This window comes from Pongo abelii, chromosome 1 (assembly GCF_028885655.2).
Source record: "Pongo abelii isolate AG06213 chromosome 1, NHGRI_mPonAbe1-v2.0_pri, whole genome shotgun sequence".
NCBI classification, from domain to species: domain Eukaryota; kingdom Metazoa; phylum Chordata; class Mammalia; order Primates; family Hominidae; genus Pongo; species Pongo abelii.
This window is the reverse complement of record NC_071985.2, coordinates 94,443,089-94,452,900: the sequence shown is the minus strand read 5'-3', so window position 1 is coordinate 94,452,900 and position 9,812 is coordinate 94,443,089.

Here is a 9,812-nt window from a genome sequence, read left to right as displayed (position 1 = left end):
CCCCTGGCTGCTGTGGTATCTTTGTTGGTGGACGTCGCTGTGTGTACTGAGGTGCAGACTTGTGGGCATGCGCGTGCGCACACATACACACACACACACACACACACACACACAGCGCCGCACGGTCACTGCATCCTCCTGTTCATTGCTGCCCAGCCCTGCCCTGCTCCAGGGGAAACAATTAGAGATCAGAGCACTTTGGGTGCACATCTGGGCACTCGGTGGTGGCTGAGGGGGAAAGGCTTTGATATAACCATCACCACCCACTGTACGGCTCTCTCCCAATGGAAGTCCTTCAGAGAAGCAGCACCTGAAGGAGGGCGTTTGCTAACTAACTTCCCTCGTCCACCAGCACTTAACTGAGTGCTTTCTCTGTGCTGGGCCCTGAGCGAAGCATGAATATAAGACATATGACATAGACCCAGTCTGAGGGTGGTGACATATCAGGACGTAAGGACAAGGACACCCGGGGAGGAGGGAACAGAAGCTGCAGGAAAGGGCAGAGGAAAGGAGCAATTAATGTCCCTTTGTGCCATGTTGTGCTCAGCTTGGGGGATTGGGAAATGAACAAGACAAGATGCCCACTGTCCCCAGGGAAATTACACCCCAGTGGGAGTCAGAAAACAGACTGCAGACAAGGGATGTGTTAGGCCAAGTAGGAGCCTCCGAGGGGGTTCCAATCTGGGGGCACGAGGTGCCCAGACTGAGGGGAGGCGCCCCAAACAGGGAAAATGAGCTATAGAAACCAGCCTTTCTCTGGCGCTTCCTAGTTTCCAAAGCATTTCTGCAGCATCTCATTTGGCCTTCATACTGTCTTGAGAGGTAGGTATTGTCTCCTAGGCCCCTGGAACTCAGGCCACTCAGCTCGAAGGTGGCACAGATCCCAAGATTCTGGAAGTTTATTTATGTTCCCTGGGCAGAGTTGAGCCTGCAGTCAAGAGTCAGTGAGGAAAGGGCATGTCTGGCTGGGATCGTGGGAAAACATGTGAGAAGGCAAAATTACTGAGAGGAGAAGCGCCCCTGAGGTCATGCTGAACACTCCTGATTCCACCATAGGCTGAGACCCCACAGTGCCTTTAGGGAAGGGAAGTTAAGTGGAAGGAGGTTTGAGGAAGGGGTCCCTGCTTGGGTTGGCAGTTTCCAAGAAGGAAACCCTTCCTCTCCTAGGCCTCAGCAAAGACTCTGAGGCCCCGCAGATATGGGGTCTTAGATGTCAGTGAGGGAGTCGTGTGTCCCAGAGTGAGGACGCCCACCTGCACTTCCTGAGTCGGGCACCTTGGGGCGCCAGAGCCCCACCAAGGTGGTGCCTGTGCATCCTGGGTAGGGGTCCTTCGCTACTCAGCTGAACCCTGGTGAGCTGGCTGCGTGGACACTGTGGGCTGGGGAACACCAGTGGCAGCTGGCGACGTTCCTAGCTCTTGAGGAGGAGGGCTGAGGGCATAGGGCCGCACGCAAACACTGCCCCACAGCTGGCAGCGTGGCGGGGGCGGCAGCCGGGGACTCGGCAGTTAAGGTGTCCACACATGTGGTCACCTCACATGATGCTCACAGCACAAGTCAGCACTCAGCAGCCACATTTCATTATGTAAAAAAAAAAATGTTGTTGTTAAAATGTAATACATGCTTGGCCTAGCGTGGTGGCACGCACGCCTGTAGTCCCAGCAACTCCTGGCCTGAGGCAGGAAAATTGTTTGAGCCCAGGAGTTCTAGGCCAACCTGGGCAACAGCAACAACAAAAATACATATCATATGGTAAAATTCAAAACACAGGTAAGGGACGGGCACAGTGGCTCATGCCTGTAATCCCAGCACTTTGGGAGGCTGAGGCGGGCGGATCTGAGGTCAGGAGTTTGAGACCAGCCTGGCCAATGTGGCAAAACGTCTCTACTATACAAAAATTAGCTGGGTGTGGTCGTTCATGCCTGTAATCCCAGCTATTCAGGAAGCTGAGGCAGGAGGATCGCTTGAACTGGGTGGCTTATGTTGCAGTGAGCCGAGATCATGCAACTGCACTACAGCCTCTACAGCCTGGGCGACAGAGTGAGACTCCCTCTCAAAAAAAAAAAAAAAAAAAAAAGTCAATATGTTGCTCAGGGTATTTATTTATTTATTTATTTGTGAGACGGAGTCTCACTCTGTCACCCAGGCTGGAGTGCAGTGGCGCGATCTCGGCTCACTGTAAGCTCCGCCTCCCGGGTACACGCCGTTCTGCTTCAGCCTCCCGAGTAGCTGGGACTACAGGCACCTGCCACCATGCCCGGCTAATTTTTTGTATATTTAGTAGAGATGGGGTTTCACTGTGTTAGCCAGGATGGTCTCGATCTCCTGACCTCGTGATCCACCCGCCTCGGCCTCCCAAAGTGCTGGGATTACAGGTGTGAACCACCGCGCCTGGCTTTATTTATTTATTTTTAATATTTTTTTTTAAAACAGGTAAGAACAAATAATTTTTTTAAAAATCCATTTTTTTCTTTCTTTTTTTTTTTTTGAGATAGAGTCTCACTCTGTCACCTAGGCTGGAGTGCAGTGTCTTGATCTCAGCTCACTGTAGCCTCCACCTCTTGGGTTCAAGCGTTTCTCCTGCCTCAGCCTCCTGAGTAGCTGCCATTACAGGCATGTGCCACCACACCCAGCTAATTTTTGGCATTTTTGGTAGAGACGGGGTTTCGCATGTTGGCCAGGTTGGTCTTGATCTCCTGGCCTCAAGTGATCTGCCCACCTCGGCCTCCCAAAATGCTGGGATTACAGGCATGAGCCACCACACCTGGCCTGGAAAGATTATCTTTTTCTTTTCTTTATTTTTGAGATGGAATCTCACTCTGTTGCCCAGGCTGGAGTGCAGTGGTGTGATCTCAGCTCACTGCAACCTCTGCCTCCTGTTTTCCAGTGATTCTTGTGCCTCAGACTCTGAAGTAACTGGGTCTACAGGCATGCACCACCACACCCAGCTTCCTTCTTTCTTTCTCTTTTCTTTTCTTTTCTTTCTTTCTTTTTGCATTTTTTTTTTTTTTGTATTTTTAGTAGAGATGGGATTTTGCCATGTTGCCTAGGCTGGTCTTGAACTCCTGGCTTCAAGCAATCCACTGGCCTCGGTCTCCCAAAGCACTGGGATTACAGGCGTGAGTCACTGTGCCCGGCAAGATTATCTTCGTCATATTGCTCTTTGTTTATTGGTGTTTGGGGTTTTTTTAGAGTTGGAGCCTTACTATGTTGCCCAGGCTGGCCCTGAACTCCTGGACTCAAGCAATCCTCCTGCTTCAGCCTCCTGAGTAGCTGGGACTATAGGCACCCCAGCTTCATAGCAGTCCTTAAGATTAGGAGGGGGCCAGGTGTGGTGGCTCACACCTGTAATCCCAGCACTTTAGGAGGCCAAGGAGAATGGATTGCTTGAGTCCAGGAGTTTGAGACCAGCTAGGGCAACATAGTGAGACCCTGTCTCTATTAAATTTAAAAAATAATAATAATAAAATAAAAGATTAAGAGAGGGAGGCTGAGGCAGGTGGATCACAAGATCAGGAGTTCAAGACCACCCTGGCCAAGATAGTGAAACTCGACTCTACTAAAAATCTTTCAGTTCGTAACCACACGCACACAAACTCTTGTCCCTAGCCCAGTCGTCTCCATTCTCCAGAGGACGATTTCACGCCTCTGCCTCTCTCTTTACTCTCAGCTGCTTTACACCAAGGAGACTGCCCTTGTCAAGGTCCCCAGCACCCTGCACATTGCTAACCCAGTGACCACTTCTCAGTCCTCATCTAACTTGACCTTGTTTGTCCTGGGAGTCTGGTCCTCAGCCTGCATTGCCGATCCTTTCTTTTCTCCCTGGCCTCTAAGAGATGGAGTGCCCCAGGGCTCAATTCTCTTCTCTGTCTACACTCAGGCCCTAAGAGAGTTCCTCCAGGCCCATGGCTTTAATGACTGTGCCTATGTTGGTGACTCTTTATCCTTCAGCCTGTTCCTTTGCCTGGAACCCCAGACCGGAATCCCCACTTAAAGGTCTGACGGCATCTCAAAGTTAACATGTCCAACACTGCTACCCCGATTTCCACCTACCCCCAGTCTGCTCTGCTTATCATCTTCTCCATCTCAGCTTATGACCGCACCATCCTTTCCAGTTGCTTTAGCCATAAATCCTGGAGTCATCTTTAACTTCTATTTTCCTCTCATACTTCACATTCAGTCCATTAGTAAAACTCCATCTTTAAAATATGTCTGGAATCTGGCCAGGTGCAGTGGCTCACACTTGTAATCCCAGCAGTTTGGGATGCCGAGGCGGGTGGATCACCTGAGGTCAGGAGTTCAAGACCAGCCTAGCCAACAAGGTGAAACCCTGTCTCTACTAAAAATACAAAAATTAGCCAGCTGTGGTGGCACGCGCCTGTAATCCCAGCTACTCGGGAGACTGAAACAGGAGAATTGCCTGAACCTGGGAGGCAGAGGTTGCAGTGAGCCTAGATCATGCCACTGTACTCCAGCCTGGGCAACAGAGTGAGACTCCATCTCAAAATAAAATAAAATAAAAAATAAACACAATAAAATAGTCTGGAATTCAGGCCATTCTCATCACCGCTGCTGCCACCACCATCATCTGTTGTCTGGATTATGGCATTAGTTTTATAACTGGTCTCTTGCCTTTGCTCTGTAGTTTATTCTCTACACAGCAGCAGAGTGATCCTTTAACAGTTTGGTCACTCCTCTGCTCAGAACCCTCAGCGTCTTCCCAAAGCACGAAAATGATAAAGCCAAAGTCTTCACAATGGCATACAAAGCCATGCATGATGACCCCTCCCACTTCATCTGTCACTATTCTCCCTTGTTCTCACCCCACTGGAGCTACCGTGGCTGCCTAGATATTCCTAGAACACGCCACCCACACACCTGCTTCAGGACCTCTGAACTAATGGTTCCCTCTGCCTGGACCATTTTTCTCATCAGGTATCTGCATGCCTTGTTTTCACTCTTTCTTCAGATCTCTATTCAAATGTCAGTGTCCAGTAAAGCCTTCCCTGACCGAATTACATTATATATTTTATTTTACTTTTTGAGGTAGGGTCTCACTCTGTCACCCAGGCTGAGTGCAGTGGTGTGATCATGGCCCACTGCAGCCTCGACCTCCCAGGATTTAAACGATCCTCCTGCCTCGGCCTCCCAAAGTGCTAGGATAACAAGCATAAGCCACCATGCCCAGCCCCCTTACCAAATTTTATTATTATTACTTTTTTGAGATGGAATCTCGCTCTGTCACCCAGGATGGAGTGGATTATGTGATCTGGCTCACTGCAACCTCTGCCTCCCAGGTTCAAGCGATTCTCGTGCCTCAGCCTCCCAAGTAGCTGGGATTACAGGCATGAGCTGCCATGCTCAGCTAATTTTTGTATTTTTAGTAGAGACAGGGTTTCACCATGTTGACCAGGCTGGTCTTGAACTCCTGGCCTCAAGTGATCCACCCACCTCGACCTCCCAAAGTGCTGGGATGACACTACCACACCCAGCCCCCTGACCAAATTTTATAAAAGAGTAGCATCTTCCTCATCCCGAGTTTTAACCTCCCAGCCACTCTTTCTTATTTATTTTTCTCTGGGACATTTAACACTATTGAACATACATTACACTTGTGTATTTGTGTCTTCCACCAAAATACATACACCTGAGGGGCAGGTCTTTTGTTGTTTTTTTCGTGCTAAGTCCCCAGTACCTAGTGCAGTGCCTGACTATATTGTAGGTGCTTTATAAGTATTTAAAGTAAATGCATAGACTCAGAAATTGAATTGCTCAATATGAGAAGTTTTTTTTTTTTTTTTTTGAGACAAGGTCTCACCATGTTGTCCAGGCTGGAGTACAGTGGCTATTCACAGGCTTGATCATAGCATCATAGCTCACAGCAGCCTTGGGTTCCTGCCAGCTTCCCAAGTAGCTGGGACCGCAGGCACGCGCCGCCATCCTGCCCAGCTATGTGAGCACTTTTGCAGAACCTGAGACCTATTGCCAAGTATCATCCCAAAGAGTGGAACTAATTTTCACTTTAACCACTAGTGGGCAGGTTATTACCATTCTCATTTTAATGAAGGCGGCTGAGACCCAGTGAGAGAAGAGGTTTACCCCAAGTCACCCAGGACTCCAGATTCTCAGAAAATACAGTGGCAACTCAGAATACTGTGGGAAGACCAGGGAGGCTTTGCAGAGGAAAGGGTTGTTTTGGCATGGAAGGACAAGAAGAGTTTCATCAAGTGGAAATGAGAACTACTATCCCGGAAGAGTACATCTTCCAGGTGGGAGATACGGTAGGAACAGAAAGTCAGAGAAAGGCGGAGTCCAGGCTGCCTGGGGAAAAGCCCTCCCTCACTAAAGGGTCAGGAGGGGACTACAGTACCCTGCGGGGAGTTTGAAATTAATTGCATGGGCCCTGGGAAGCCAGGGAGGGTTGTGAGTAGAGGGGTGATATGAGAATTGAGGCTTTCTGCTATTTGTCTGTCTGCTATCTTCTGTCTCCATTTTCTTTGTCCTTCTCTTCTGCTGTGGGTTTCTCTCAGCTGCCCCAGCCCCTCCTGGCATAACTAAGATTTTCTTTTTCTATGTCACAATCCTGACAGCCTATCAGGAAGCAGAGGGAGCGGGTGAGCCAGGGTCCTCCTCAGAGCCTTGGTGCCCCCATTGCGCTGTGCCCAGAGGGGCAGAGAAAACAAGACTTGGAGAGGCAACTGGAAGGGAAGGTGCCTCCTACGCCCCCCTGACTGACTCTGGGGTGCTGGCCTCCCCCTGCCTTCTAGGGCCAGGCCTCAGGCCCTTCCACTTCTTGGGCTGATTCTCCGTGCCTAGTACCAGTTGGTGCCAGCTGGCAGCTCTCACCGGAGACTGAGGTGGCCCGCATATGGGGGAGGGGAGGAAGTGGGCAAGAGCCCAAGGGGAACAGAGGGCAGGGTCTGAGGAGGTGGAGTCAGAAGCCGCGTGGCCAGCATGGGGGTCTCATGGGATGAGGGAAAAGTGAGGCAGAGGGCCCTGGGGGCTTCCAGGGGAGTAGGGGAGGTGTCAGGTGGTCCCCTCTTTGGCTCTCCTGCCGCTGGCAAGTCCAGTCCTCTCCCCACCACCTACTTTCCTCTACACTCACCCCCTTAAGCTGCCCCTGGCTAATTCTCCTTGGTCCCTTTAAGAGCTGCCTGGGAACTGGGGCACTGGAGGGGGCTGGCAGGGCCCCTACCCCTCCCTGCCATGCCTGGCCCTGCTCCACCCCCTGTCCGGTGCAGACTCTGCTGGAAGTCTTGGACGCCTGGGTTAGGGTCTCCACTTCTGGGCTGGGGGTAAGGCTTAAAAGTGGTGGGGAAGGGGGACTGTGGTCCCTGGGGTGGGAGGGAGGGGCGGGATGCCAGAACTCTGGGACTATGGACATGGAGTGTCTGTGTGTCAACTCCAATGGACAATGCAGGGGGTGGTCTTCTGGCCTCTACTGGGGGAGGGGCAGCCTCAGGGATCTTGAGGGGCATATCCTAAGGAGCAGGATGCCTGGGTCTCCTCCCTCCACTCCCCCATCTCGTTTCCCCAAGACCTTCATTTTCTAAATTCCATCAGCCACTGCTTGCCCCCTGCAATCAAAGATGCAGGGTCCCAACATCCCCCCTCCCCACAGGTGGGGAAATTGAGGCTAGAAAAACCAGAGGAAACAGAATTATGTATGCTGCAGCAGGAGAAATGGAGATTAGCTTGTGGAAAGGCTCTCTCTCCCTCTCCACCTCACAGAACTGCAAACAGGAGGCCTGGGTGTCCAACTCACTCCAGCGAGTTTCTAACTGTGGCTATGGCCACCACCCTGGACTATGTCCCTACTCTCTCATCAAGACTATTTAGCTCTTTTCTGGAAGTTTTGATTCTCATATGGCAAGGCCAGGGGAGGTCCCTGAAGTCTGGCTGGGTTACCTGGATTGAAGTGGAGCCAGGTGGGATCTATAGGCTCCCCCATTCCCTTGGGTTATTTCAGAAATGTGGCTCCTTCTTCCTCTGCCACAGAGACTGGATCCAATTCCCCTAAAAGGGAAGAAAATAGGGGCAGGGACTCAAGGATGTCCAATGGGGGTGTGAGGGCTTCCTGCAGTTCACCCGCTTCCTTCCTGTTATCATACTAGTTCAGGGTCCTCTACTCCCCACCATCTTAATCTCAAATCATGTGTCCCAGTCCCAGGGGAGAGAAGCCTGAACAAGCAGGTCCTTTCTGAGTCACCACAGCCGAGATGCAGAGGGGCAGTGAGGGTGGAGTGTCAGGAATCAGTGGGGACATGGCGGCCCCGCTCAGGGTCCACTTCCGATTTCAGCACATGCCATGCCCTCCTTGCTTCACCACAAAGCAAATGCTCAACCACCACCCCAACTCAGATCTAAAGGGGAACCAGTCTTGGTCCATGAAACCCTCTATCCGGGGCCGACAACGGCACACTCATTTCCTTCCTCTTAAAAATACTATGAAGTCTGGTGGAGCCATGCTGCTCCCAGGCAGGCTGAAAAGCCATTATTTTATGGATGTGAGGCAGGGAGGGTAAATGCTCTGCCCAGCATCACACAGCAGGCTACAGGCAACCAGGCCTGGGATCCAGGGCCCTTTGTCCCAGACTCATGGTGCCTTTTCTAGTCCCCTGCCAGCTGAGAGAGAGAGGCCAGCCTGGAAGGGGCTTTTTCTTTTTTCTTTTTTTTTTTTTTTGAGATGGAGTTTCGCTCTCGTTGTGCAGGCTGGAGTGCAATGGCGTGATCTCGGCTCACTGCAACCTCCGCCTCCCGGGTTCAAGTGATTCTCCTGCCTCAGCCTCCCGAGTAGCTGGGACTGCAGGCATGCGCCACCATGCCCGGCTAATTTTGTATTTTTAGTAGAGATGGGGTTTCTCCAGGTTGGTCAGGCTGGTCTTGAACTCCCGACCTCAGGTGATCCGCCCGCCTCGGCCTCCCAAAGTGCTGGGATTACAGGCATGAGCCACCGCGCCCGGCCTGAAGGGGCTTTTACAACTCTTCATTTTACCAACAAAGTTAGGGCCCAGTGGAGACAGAAGGGAGCTCTAGTAACAAGGCTGTTTAGGATCAGGGCTGGGAGAGGGCACAGGCTTGGCTCCCAAAAAGGCTCCATACAAACCACTGCCTGCCTGTGCTCCTCCCCGAATGGGAAAGAATCCAGCTGTCTTCTTTCCCTATGCCCATCTAGTCTAGACCCTTGGAAAGTCCTTTGTGAAGTCTGCTCTCTACAGCACAAACCTTTCCCTCTTAATACGTCTCAGAGGGTGTTAGCCACAGAAGGCTTCTGGGGGAGCCACCTTCTTCTCAGGCAGCTTAGGAAGGAGAGGCAGAACCTGAACCTGGCAGTGAACCCCCTCCCTCAGAAGTCAGGATACTGTAAATAGAAGAGGGCTCCTTGGGGTTCTTAACAGAGTCTGTCCCTTGGCTTATTTGCATAGATATTTGTGGGCTCATTCGTGTCCTCATTGGCAAACTGAATTTGCATGGGGTTGGGCTGCGGTCCAGCTGTGTCGCCCCGGCGTATACACAGTTCCCAGGGTAGAGGGAAACCCAGAGGAACTGGTTGTAAAGAGGAATGGGCCCCAGTTGACCCCCTGAACCCAGGTGGTGACATGTGCACGGTGGTGCCTGCTGAAGGTGGGCAAGGGAGCTGAGCAGGGACCGGGGGCTACTGTACCCACTTTCCACCTCCTCCCGCATCTGGAGCCCCTCCTCCTCCACATGTGTGAATCCAGGAGCCACAGAAGGTGGAGCACAGTGGGACACGGGTAGGAGGAGGAAGAATATGGGGAGATTCTAGTCCCTCCCACTTAGAGATGCGGTCG